The 12,399-nt window shown below is 37.8% G+C and overlaps 1 protein-coding gene across 6 annotated transcripts in view; it reads right to left on the minus strand.

Moving 5' to 3' along the window:
- PHF3 (PHD finger protein 3) overlaps positions 1–12,399 on the minus strand; it is an 86,014-nt gene that overhangs the window by 41,884 nt on the left and 31,731 nt on the right. The window lies entirely within an intron of this gene.

Here is a 12,399-nt window from a genome sequence, read left to right on the forward strand (position 1 = left end):
CTTTTCATTCCAATTTTATATAAAAGTATATATACAATATATGCATTACAAATATGCATAGATAGAAATAGGGGGAAAAAAGCACTGCAGTGTTATCAGTGATTATCTCTAGTGGTAAGGCAGATAAGGAATTTAAGTTTTTTACATCATTGTTATACTGTCTCTGTGTTTTCCAACTTTTTTTACAATCACAATGTATTTTGTATTGTAATCAGGAGAAAAAAGAAAAAGTCAAAAGAGTATGAAAATAGTCCAGGAGAAGGGCAATTAAAGCCTGATTAATAGTGTTTGTTGGCAGGGAGTGAAAAGGTATGTTCTAGATTTTAGGGCTATATTGCAAAGCAAAAATCAATGGGATTTAGCAAGCCAAATCCAAAGGTCAATTATTAGGTTTTTATCTTACTCCCTTTCCTCCCGACATAGCTGACCCATCTCTCCCTTCCTGAATCCCTTTCTCCTCACTTAGCTTTTGAACATCACATATCTTCCTATCTCTCTAGCTATTTTTCAGTTATCTTTTGATAGAACTTCCTCTTCTTGCAGAGGTCTCCACACTGGAGAACTTAAGGGTTCAGTCCTTCTATCTCTCTTCTTTATCTACACTCAAACCTCCCTAAGTGATCTCATCCAGCACACCTATACTTGGATGACTCCCAAAATTATCTTCTCCAGCCCCAAGCTTACATTTGACCTCTGGAAGAGTACAATTTGACATCTCCACTAGGTCTAACAGGTATCTCAAGCTTAACACACTGAAAATAAACACTGCTTCTACCCATTCCTCAATAAAACTGTCCCTCCTAAAGTATTCCTGGTAATGGAACCTCCATTCACCCAGCTGTTCAAACCTAAAACTCTAGAACTATCTTTAGCCCCTCTCTCCTCATATACCACATTCAAGTGATCAGCATATCCTGCTAGTTCTATAAAACACTCGGGGTACCTGGGTGGCTCAGTCAGTTAAGCAGGCCAGCTCTTGATTTCGGCTCAGGTCATGATCTCAGGGTCCTGGGATGGAGCCCTTCCTTGGCTCTGCTTGAGGATTCTCTCTCTTCCTTTCCCCTTCCCCCCAGCTCGTGCACACACACTCTTTATCCTCTAAAATAAATAAATCTTGGGGTGCCTGGGTGGGGCTCAGTTGGTGAAGCACCTGCCTTCAGCTCAGGTCATGATCCCACGGTCCTAGGATCAAGTCTCCCTCTCCCGCCCCCCCTGCTTGTGCTCTCTCTCTCTGTCAAATAAATAAAATCTTGTTTTAAAAAATAAAAATAAGATAAATCTTTAAAAAAAGTAAATAAAAAAATAAATAAAACCTATCATTCATCTGACCATTTACCACCTCCACAGCTGACATTCTACTCCAAATTACCACCACCTCTTACCAAAATTATACCATAACAGCATCCCAAGTTCTTCTGACACACCCCCTACACACACATACACAGTTTACTCCCCACACAGTCATCACTGTGATCCTTCTAAAATGTAAAGTCCTATCTTGTTACCATTCTTCTGTTTAAGACCCTCCAAACTCTTACCACCGCACTTAGATTTAAGTCCAAAACCCTAGCCAGGGCCAACTTCTCTGACATCTCACCTACCAATCTATGACTCACTCTACTCCAGTCACACTGGCCTTTCCTGACACAGGAAAGCCTAAAATTATCTCATGGTCTTTGTACTTGCTATTCCCTCTGCCTGGGTGCTTTTCTCCCACATTTCCATGTGGCTCACTCTCTTCAAGTTATATCCAAATATCACCTTCTCAGAGAAACTCTTCATAACAATCTTATCCAGAACAGCACATACTCCCATCACTGCCTACTGATGCTTAGTGTACTTCATTCTTTAAAACATTTTTCACAATACCTGATGAAATATGTTTATTAATTATCTTCTCCACTAGAATGTACGCTCTTCAAGTCAGAACTCTATCTCTTTATTCGTTGCTGAAACTCCAGAACCTAGAATAATAACCTATAATACAGGAAGCACTCCAGAAATATCTGCTGAGCAAAAGACCTAGGGAAAAGAAGGGGTCAGGAAAATTTAATGTTGATGAGTGAGAGAACATGTTTTCACTAACCAAGAGAGAAGTTGGAAAGAACAAATTCCGAAGTGAGGCGCTGACTTCACTTTTTGGATATACTGATGATACAAAGAAAAAGAGCAGGCAAAAGAAGAATCAAGATAATACAACATCACACACACATAAAAAGGCTAAGGAGAATTTCAATGAAGTAGGGATAAGGAAGGTTAATGCAAAAGAGAAAACAATGGAGAAAAATTCACTATTTGACACACAGAAGCAGGATCAGATGACAAGAAGTTAAAAAGTGAGTAAAGAATGACAACTGCAGTCTCTTTTATTTTTAAAGAAGTTTAATGGTAAAAGACAGAAAGGTGGACAACCAACTAAAGGAAGTTAAAGGGACAAAAGATAATTTTTCTGTATAAGTGACAAATGGGAAAGGGGAAATGGAAGGAGGTCAGGAAGAATCACCTTTACCAAAAGAGAGATGAGGGAATGGGAATGGGAAGGGAGAGAGAATGTGGCCCAAAAAAAAAAAAAAAAAAAAAGTGGTGGGGGACAGGAGGTAGAGAGAGGAAAGGGAAAGAAGGGAAATCAACAAAGATCCCAGCATGTTTGTGTTGGTAAATAACTCTGAAGATAAGTGATGCTTTGAGGTCCCACTATCATACAAAAACCTCCTAGGTCAACAACCTACAATTAGAATACCTAAAACTTCATTTGAGATATCTCTCAGAGTTGAGATTACCAAGAATGAAGCCTTTTTTTGTACTCCTGCTCTATCTGGCAACACATACATTTCCTTCACCTCAAAAAGCCCATCTTTATATTAAATCAAGCTCTACATGGTCTCCTAACATTTCCTGTGCTCTCATCTGAACAAGGCCCCCAACAAGTAAAGCACCTACTTAACTTCTCTGTGCCTCAAATTCTTCAATAAAATGGAGAAAATACTAGTGGGTCAGAGAGCTACTGTGATGATTAAACTATTATGTTTAAAAGGCTTGGAACAGTATCTGGCACTTAGAAAGCCCTACATTTCCTGTTAACTTCTGTTTCAGTCTCCCCGCCTCCATGTACCCACCATCAATAATTATGTATTCCTTCTCCCTCACTGCTTTTCCTCAACTCCTCCTAGAACAAATCAAATTTTGAAAAGTATCTGAAACTTCTTTCTTCTAATCTATTCATCTGATTGCAGTAATTCACAGTGCAGAATGAATACTCTGGGGCAAAACCTTCCCAAATAGGTTTTTGTGTTTTAAAGAGTTTAATCCAACTGGTTCTGCTAAGAAAATGAACAGAAGTAAAGGAGAATCTGGGCTCTTTTCAGAACCCTGCCTATTCTCAGGGACCTCCCACATCTCCCCCTCCCCCTCCTTCTGCCACAAGGCTAACCAAGATTCAATATTTGATATCCAACTTTTTAAATTCACTAAAATGGGAACTTTGAGTTACCAAAAGAATGCAATGGTCCAGATTCTCTAGGAGACAAGTGTATGGTCATGGCATACAGAAAAAAACAATACACTTTTTCCTCCCTCCCAGATTCCAGAATTAGATGTCACTCTCATTTTGAAATTTTGGCATAAAATCTATCATCATACTCAGAAATCCTTGAGCTTGAGTTTAGATCACATTAAAATTCCTCCCACCCATCCCTATCCACAAATGGGCCTAATTAAATCTGCTGAGTTCTGGCGCCAGTCAAGTCTATGTGACGTCCTCCTGACACTAATATTACTTTATTCCAGACTATTTCCAATCTATCTTTTTGGGAAGAGGAGGTAAATGAGATAAAGAAAATAAAACCAAATGATTTGGAGTTAAACTTACTGAATTTCTCAACAACTAGGATTAGTTTAAATCACTTTAATACCATATAAAAGGGAAAAAACCACAAGTACAGTAGGAAATTCTTCACATTTGACATGCCTTAATTCACACTGGCAGTACAAAGGCCAAACTAAACTGCTTTTATTTCCTCAACTACAATTATTTTCTGTTATAAAAGTTGGCATTAAGTATCAGACTTGAGATAAACCTAACGAGCATGATGTTGCAGCGTTCCAATAAAGGTTAGGTATCTATTTACAGGACTTGTGTTTGAAGTAGAAAAAGAAATTATATGGTAATATCCTCCTAAGAGAGGCACCACAACTTTCTCCTCCAATATTGTAGAATACCACCCAGCCTCTACTTAAACTCCCTTCAGTGAGAGTTCTTTCCTTTATGGATGATTCATCCATTCATTCCTAGAAGAAGCTGTGGCATGATATATATCAAGTTGTATGTTACATAAAATAAACCATTTTGGGTGAATTTATCCTTTTAGATATTAAATGTTCCTAATTTGAAAATATAAATATTGCTACTATGCACACGTATCTTTTTTTTCCTCTTCAATTCCTTCTCTACAATAAACTTTAAAACATAGTCAAAGAGTCAAAGAATGAAAATATACTGAGTCAAAGAATGAAAATATACATATTTTATTATTTTATATATCTCATCATGTCTTTCCATAAAGATTATAAAGAATTACTGTGCAGAGAGCGTGTTAGTAAGAACTCACTGGCATTGAGTTTCAGATTTTTAAAAGAAACAGTTACTAAAATACCTTGAACACTTCAGATGTGTATACTGACTTTTTGTATTTCTTTAGCTCTGCCTACTCCCCCACTCAGGTGTTAAGGTGTTTTTCTCTCCAATGTACACGAATATTTTTTTTGTATATGAATATTTTATGTAATATCTATGTTACCTATCTGACACAAGTATTTTCCCTTGTTTACCTTATTTTAGTATTATTTGGTGTCAATCTAAGCTAATTTTTCTTCAGAATGTTATCTTCAGTTACTCCAATACTATCAAATTATCCATCCTTCTGCTGTAATTTAACAAATTTATAAAGTTTTATATTTAATTGTGCACAAATACTTCAACTTTTGCCAAACTCAACTTCATACTTTGGGTAAAACTTATCACTTTGTCTTGGAAAGGGGATTTTCCATCAAATAAGTATAAAAGAAAGACACTGAGTTAAAGCAAATTAGAACAGTTTTTTCACTACAGATCTTCAGTCTTCAATATGCCAAACAGGCATTATATGAGGGAAAGAACCGCATGTGGTACAACTGTCTTCCAAGCTTTATATTCAGACACACAAACCCCAAAAAACATACACCAAAAAACTAATAATAGTTATTTCAGAGATTTTTCCTAATAGTTATTTCAGAGATTTTTCCCTTTCTTCTTTTTCACATTTGCTAATCCATTTCACAAAAAATAGTTCTAGAAAAAGAAACTAGAAAGATACACACTGAACAAAGGTTTTCTATGTAGAAGTAAGCAGTATTATTGATGCCTCTTTATTATTTTTCTTTTTTATCAAAGTTATACATGCATATGGTTTTAAAGAGTTGTCTCTAGTTTTATAAAGTTTGTTAAGAAAAACATTAATGCCCAGGAACCACTTCTCCACTTCCCCAACTAACTCCAATAACCTCACAGGGAAAAGGAAGACACTGAACCCTTCATTGAAAGGCTGCTGTGAAAACTGAATTGACTAATATATAACTTCTAATACTGTGCTTGGTATGCAAATAATAAGATCTTAAATGGTAGCAATTATTAATATATCTTGGTAGATTTTTTCAAATAACTTTCTGTAGCCCTAAGTGCCCTGTATCTGACCCCTTCTCAACTGTCTAAATAATTTCTCTTATTTTTTTAAATAATTTCTCTTATTGCCAAGATCATTCTATCAAGCTAATGTAAAAGTGAGATGGTAATCATTCCCTAAAAATTTAACATTTTAATTCCATCCTAGAATACTATAAATTACTTACCTTTCAGTTAACTCCTTTAAAAACATTTACTGAGTACTACTATATATCACATGTTGGCCTCAATTATTCTAGATACCAATGATACAGAATATTTAAGATGAAATGACCTGGTTTCTTCAATAAATAAGTACCAAGAAAGGAGGTTGGGGGGACTTATATAGACTGATACATACTTACATACTAACCAGATGAATATATTGAACTTATTTCAATTCCAATTCAAACTTAAAAAAAATTTAGGGAACTGGGTTAAAACTGAAAGCTGACAGACTGCACACTTGAAAATATTAAGAACTATCTTTAAATGTTTTAGACTGGATAATATCATTTTGGCTTTTTTAAATAAAGAATTCTCTTATTTTATTTATTTATTTTTAAGATTTTATGTATCTGAGAAAGAGAGAGAGAGAGCACAAGTCGGCGGGGGGGGGGGGGGCAGACTCCGCACTGAGCAGGGAACACGATATGGGGCTTGATCCCAATACCCCAGGATCACGACCTGAGCCAAAGGCAGATGCTTAACCAACTGAGCCACCCAGGTACCCCAAGAATTCTTATATTTTAAAGATACATGCTGAAATACTTACAGATGAAATTATATGACTTCTGGGCTGTGCTTCAAATAATCTTGTGGTGGGAGGTAGGTAAGGAGAAGTGAGTAGGGTATAAATGAAATAAAACCAACTACTAACTGTTTAAGTTAAGTAACAGGTACACGTAGGTTCATTACACTATTCTCACTGCTTTGTTTGATGTTTTCCATAAAATACAAAATTTTTAGGGCACCTGGGTTGCTCACTGGTTAAGCGTCTGCCTTCGGCTCAGGTCATGACCCCAGGGTCCTGGGATCAAGTCCTGCATCAGGCTCTTGCTCAGCCGGGGGCCTGCTTCTCCCTCTCCCTCTGCCTGCCGCTCCCCCTGCTTGTGCTCTCTTTGTCAAATAAATAAATAAAATCTTTAAAAAAAAATAAGAAATTTTTAAAAACTGTTTCCATGAAGCTTCAGCTTCATTTTAATGAGGGTGAGATGTTAGATGGTAAGTCTTAACACTTAAAAGGAAAAAGTAATACAGAGTGTGAGAGGGGAACAAAGTATGGTTTGTAATTTTAAACAGAATAGCCAGGGAAAGCCAGGGATACTTGTACTCGTTGTTTGTTGTACTGGTTGTTTACTGCACAACAGCTTCGGGCCCAAAGGAAAAGTGAAGACTGACATCCAGGCCTCTGTCTGCTCTCCTAGAAGTGCACAGGAGTAAAGGATGACTTTTTCTAATTCCCCAAAAGATACTGTATAGTCTAGAAGGGGTCTGGGGATGACAATGCTGACATGACTGTGCAGCAAAATCCTGAGCAAGTTGAGGCAACAGCTATCTAGAAGCATATTCAAATACCTAGACTCTGAAGAAGGAACATGCCTAGGATGTCAGAACAGATTCAGGGGCAGGTCTGTGTGGCTAGATTAGGGAAAGTGAGGGGGAGAATAACAGATAAAACTGCAGAAGTATCAGGGGAAACTAAGAAGGGTCTAGGCTACAAGGACTTTAGTTTTTTTCTCTGTGTGAAATAGAAAGTTACCAGAGCACTGTGAACACAAGGGTGATATGACCTAACTTTGTAAAGGATTACTTATGGTGGTGCTCTTTTCAGAACAGACTGTTAACAAATCCCCAAGGGCAGAAGCTGGAAAGCTTATAGGCTTTCCTCTTACAGGCTAATGGGATAATCCAGGTGAGAGATGGCAATGGCTAAAACCACAGCGGTAGTGAAGAAAATGAGTACAAGTAGTCAGATTCTGGATATATCCTAAAAATAAAGCCAACAATATCTGCTGACCAACTGAATATGAAAATGTGAAAGAAAAGGATAGGTAAATAATGACTTCAAAGTTTTTTGCCAAGCAATTCAAAAGAAGGAGTTGCCATTTATAGAGATGGGAAAGACTATAGGAAGAAGTGGTACTAGGGGAAGTGGGGGGTGGGAAAGAAGGCACTGATAGTTCAGTTTTAGACATTAAGCCTAAGATGCCCAACAGACACCCAACTTTAGACAAGAAGTTAAGAAGTTGAGACTAAAGATATAGATAGATAGATAGATAGATAGATACAGGTATTTATATGAGCTTAATTATAAAGAGTATTTTTTTTAAGATTTTAAGTAATCTCTACACACAACATGGGGCTCGAACTTACAACCCTGAGTTCAAGAGTCACATGCTCTACCAAAACTGAGCAAGCCAGCTGCCCCACGAAGAGTTTTTTAAGTTATAAAATTGGATAAAATCAGCACAACAGTAAGTAGAAAGAGAGAAGATACCTTAAATCTGAACCCTGAGATACGCCAATGTTTAGAGGTCAGGAAAATGAAGAGGAGTACCAAAAGAAACTGAGAGAGAGAGGACAGGAAGTCGAAAGAATAAGGAAGAGAGTTATAAACCAATCAAGTGAACAGATCATTTCAAAAGGCAGAGATCCGCTGAGTTGAATACCACTGATAGAAGAAAAGAAAAATGGCCTTGAAAAGAAAAATGGCCTTGGTAGAGTGACAGTAACTATAATCCAGGGGAGTATGTGGGGTAAAATCAGAATTTGGAGGAAAGATACTGGAGATAGCATAGATAATTCTTTCCAGGAATTCTGCTGTAAGCAAAGAGCAAAAGAATAGGGTAATACAAATATATGACAAATATACAAATGTATACAAAATGAACTTCCAAACCATGATGTATGATAACAATAAAATTCAATTGTAAAGAATTTGACAGGGGTGCCTGGGTGGCTCAATCGGTTAAGCGTCTGCCTGGGGCTCAGGTCATGATCCCAGGGTCCTGGGATCAAGTACCGCATCAGGCTCCTTGCTCAGCGGGGAGCCTGCTTCTCCCTGTGTCTGCTGCTCCCCCTGCTTGTGCCTGCTCGCGCACACGCACGCTCTCTCTCCACGACAAATAAATAAAATCTTTGCGGGGAAAAAATGCACGTAACAAATTTTCACATGGATTAGCTCCATCCCATGCTTCTAAAAACAAGCGCAGAGAAGAAAGCACTTGGTCACCCACTAGCTAACTCTGGAAAAAAGTTATAGTGACCAGGTAAACACTGTTAATATAAGCGTTAAGTGTTTAGGGAATACTGGGGAGTACTTAGTTGCTTAGGGATTGCTTCTGGTTATCTAAATTTCATTTTTTATTTCTTAGTTTTTTTCTTGTTTGGTGGGACAGCACATGGGGAAATCTGTGTTTCATTATTCATTTACATATTCTACCAATTATAGAGTCACCTGGGTGAAAAATTAAGTATGAATGTAATCATGTAATCACAATCCAAGGGGACAGTAGAGCTATTTATTAACAGTGGATTACTTTAATTTGACAAAAGGACTGACTAATCACCACTTAAATTAATGCATACTTTTCACTTGCTATTTCTCTACATGGAATGTACTTCACTTACCCAGGAACCCAGGATCTTCAAAGGCTGGCCACTACAAGTCTCTAAGAATGCTGCTATTTTAATGTCACCTCCACAGAGACCTCCTCTGACCAGCCCAACTCAAATAAACCATGGCCTCCAGCACCAAACAACCAGACATTTTCTATTGCCTTACACTTTTTGTAAGCTCCATGAGGACGGGCTTTATTTGTCTCAAACAAAACTGTACCCTCCAGCATTGAAAACAGTCTGGTACCTGATGCATATGCAATAAATACGTGTTAAATGAACAAACAGTACCAACCATTTTTATGCCAGAACAAATCATTATACTTCACACTGTGGACTATGCCATAAGCTCCTGAAGTCTGGAATGCTATTTAATGAGAATGATTCCATAAAACAAAAATCGTTTGAAAAAAATGTGATATAACCATCTTGTAATATGGATCTTACCAGTATTAACTGAGTTTCCCATTTCAGTGAATCAGAACCCAGTTATGCACTTTGTTCTGTAACACTTGGTTCACTTTCACTCAAATACAAGAGAAAACCAAAGGCAAATGAGGCCAAGAAAAAAGTTCGCAGAAGATTACATATTTTTCAGTAAAGACTTAATTAATATCTCTAATCTGTAACAGCCCAAGGAAAGACTTTTTTTTTTAAGATTTTATTTATTTTTTAACAGAGACACAGTGAGAGAGGGAACACAAGCAGAGGGAGTGGGAGAGGGAGTACAGGCTTCCCACGGAGTGGGGAGCCCGATGCAGAACTCGATCCCAGGACCCTGGGATCATGACCTAAGCCGAAGGCAGACGCTTAAATGACTGAGCCACCCAGGTGTCCCCCAAGAAAAGATTTTTAATGACATTATAAACAATGTAAAATAAAATGTAAACTCCATGAGTGCAGGAATTTGTCATTATGCCTTCTGATATATCCCTAATTCCAAGAACACACCTGAACATAGTGTTCACCCTTAAGCACAGTCTGAATGAACTGCATGAAAGTATACAAAAATGTTATTGTTCCCAAGTTTCCATCTCAAGAGATCTGAACTTAAACTTTGACTCTAATCAGGAAATTACCCATAGCAAGCAAAGAAACAGAATAAAACACCTCTACTTCATCATAGTAGTGCTGACTGACCCCTTGCACTCTGACCCCTTGCAGGACTCAGAGTAAGAATGCCAACAGTTGTTTTCTAAACAAAGACCAGAAATACCCCACCACGGAACAACCAACAACAAAAACCTACTCACTCAAAAAGATACAACCGGTAGCTTTTTTTCAGGATATATGCACAGGAACTAAATCCTCTAAAAAGTAGAACGGATAAAGTCTCTAAAAGGAACTTTGGCCAAGTATATTACATAGAGATTAAAGACATAAATTTCCACTTACAACGGCTTCAAAAAGAATACGATACTTAAGAACAAGTTTAACGAATGGGGTAAAAGATCTGTACACTGAAAACTGTAGGACACTGATGAAAAAAAAAGGAAGACGACACAAATAAATGGACAGATGTTCCATCATGGATTAGAAGAATTAATGTTAGGGGTGCCTGGGTGGCTGAGTCAGTTAAGCGTCAGACTCTTGATCTCAGGGTCCTGAGTTCAAGCCCTGTGTTGGGCTCCATGCTGGGCATGGAGACTACTTAAGAAAAAAAAAATTCCTGGGTGGCTCAGTTGGTTAAGCGACTGCCTTCGGCTCAGGTCATGATCCTGGAGTCCCGGGATCGAGTCCCACATCGGGCTCCCTGCTCGGCGGGGAGTCTGCTTCTCCCTCTGACCCTCTTTCCTCTCGTGCTCTCTCTCTCTCATTCTCTCTCAAATAAATAAATAAACAAAATCTTTAAAAAAAAATTCCAAAAAAAAAAAAAGAATTAATGTTAAAATTCCCAAACTACCCAAAGCAATCTACAGATTCAATGCAATCCCTATCAAAATTCCAATGGCATTTTTCACAGAAATAGAACAATCCTAAAATTCCTATGGAATCACAAAAGACCCCAAATAACCAAAGCCATCTTGAGAAAGAACAAAGCTAGAGGAATCACACTCCCTGATTTCAAGCTACTAATTACAAAGCTATAGCAATCAAAACAATATGGTACTGGGCACAAAACTACACACAGATCTATGGAACAGAATAGAGAGCCCAGAAATAAACCCATGCATATATAGTCAATTAATTTATGACAACAGAGCCAAGAATATACAATGGAAAAAAGATATTCTCTTCCATAGATAGTGTTGGGAAAATTGGATAGCCACACGCAAAAGAATGGAAGTGGACCTCTATCTCACCCCATACATAAAAATCAACTCAAAATGAATTAAAGACCAGAGCATAAGACATGAAATCATAAAACTCCTAGAAGAAAATATAGAGGGTAGGTTCCTCATATAAGCCTTGGCAATCCAGGGCATCTGGGTGGCTCAGTCGTTAAGCATCTGCCTTCGGCTTGGGTCATGATCCCAGGGTCCTGGGATCGAGCCCCTCATCGGGTTCCCTGCTCGGCGGGGGAGCCTGCTTCTCCCTCTCCCACTCCCCCCTTCTTGTGTTCCCTCTCTCGCTGTGTCTCTGTCAAATAAAATCTTAAAAAAAAAAAAAGCCTTGGCAATCCTTTTTTGACACCAAACACTAAGGCAACAAAAGCAAAAATAAATAAGGGGAACTACATTAAACTAAAATGTTTCTGCACAGCAAAGAAAGCCATCAACAAAATGAAACAGCAACCTACAGAATGGGAGAAAATATCTGCGTATCATTTATCTGAAAAGGGGTTAATATCCAAAGTACACAAAGAACTCACAAAATAGCAAAAACAAACAATCCAATGAAATAACAGGCAGAGGAACTGAACAGACATTTTTCCAAAGACGACATACAAATAAATAAGACAGGTATATGAAAAGGCGATCAACATCCCTAATCATCAGGGAAATGCAAATCAAAACCATAATGAAAGACCACCTCACACCTGTTAGAATGGCTATCTTCAAAAAGACAAAAAAATAACAAGTGTTAGTGAGGATATGGAGAAAAGGGAACGCTTGTTCACTGTTGGTGTGAATGTAAACTGG

The sequence above is a fragment of the Zalophus californianus genome, chromosome 7 (assembly GCF_009762305.2).
Source record: "Zalophus californianus isolate mZalCal1 chromosome 7, mZalCal1.pri.v2, whole genome shotgun sequence".
NCBI lineage: Eukaryota > Metazoa > Chordata > Mammalia > Carnivora > Otariidae > Zalophus > Zalophus californianus.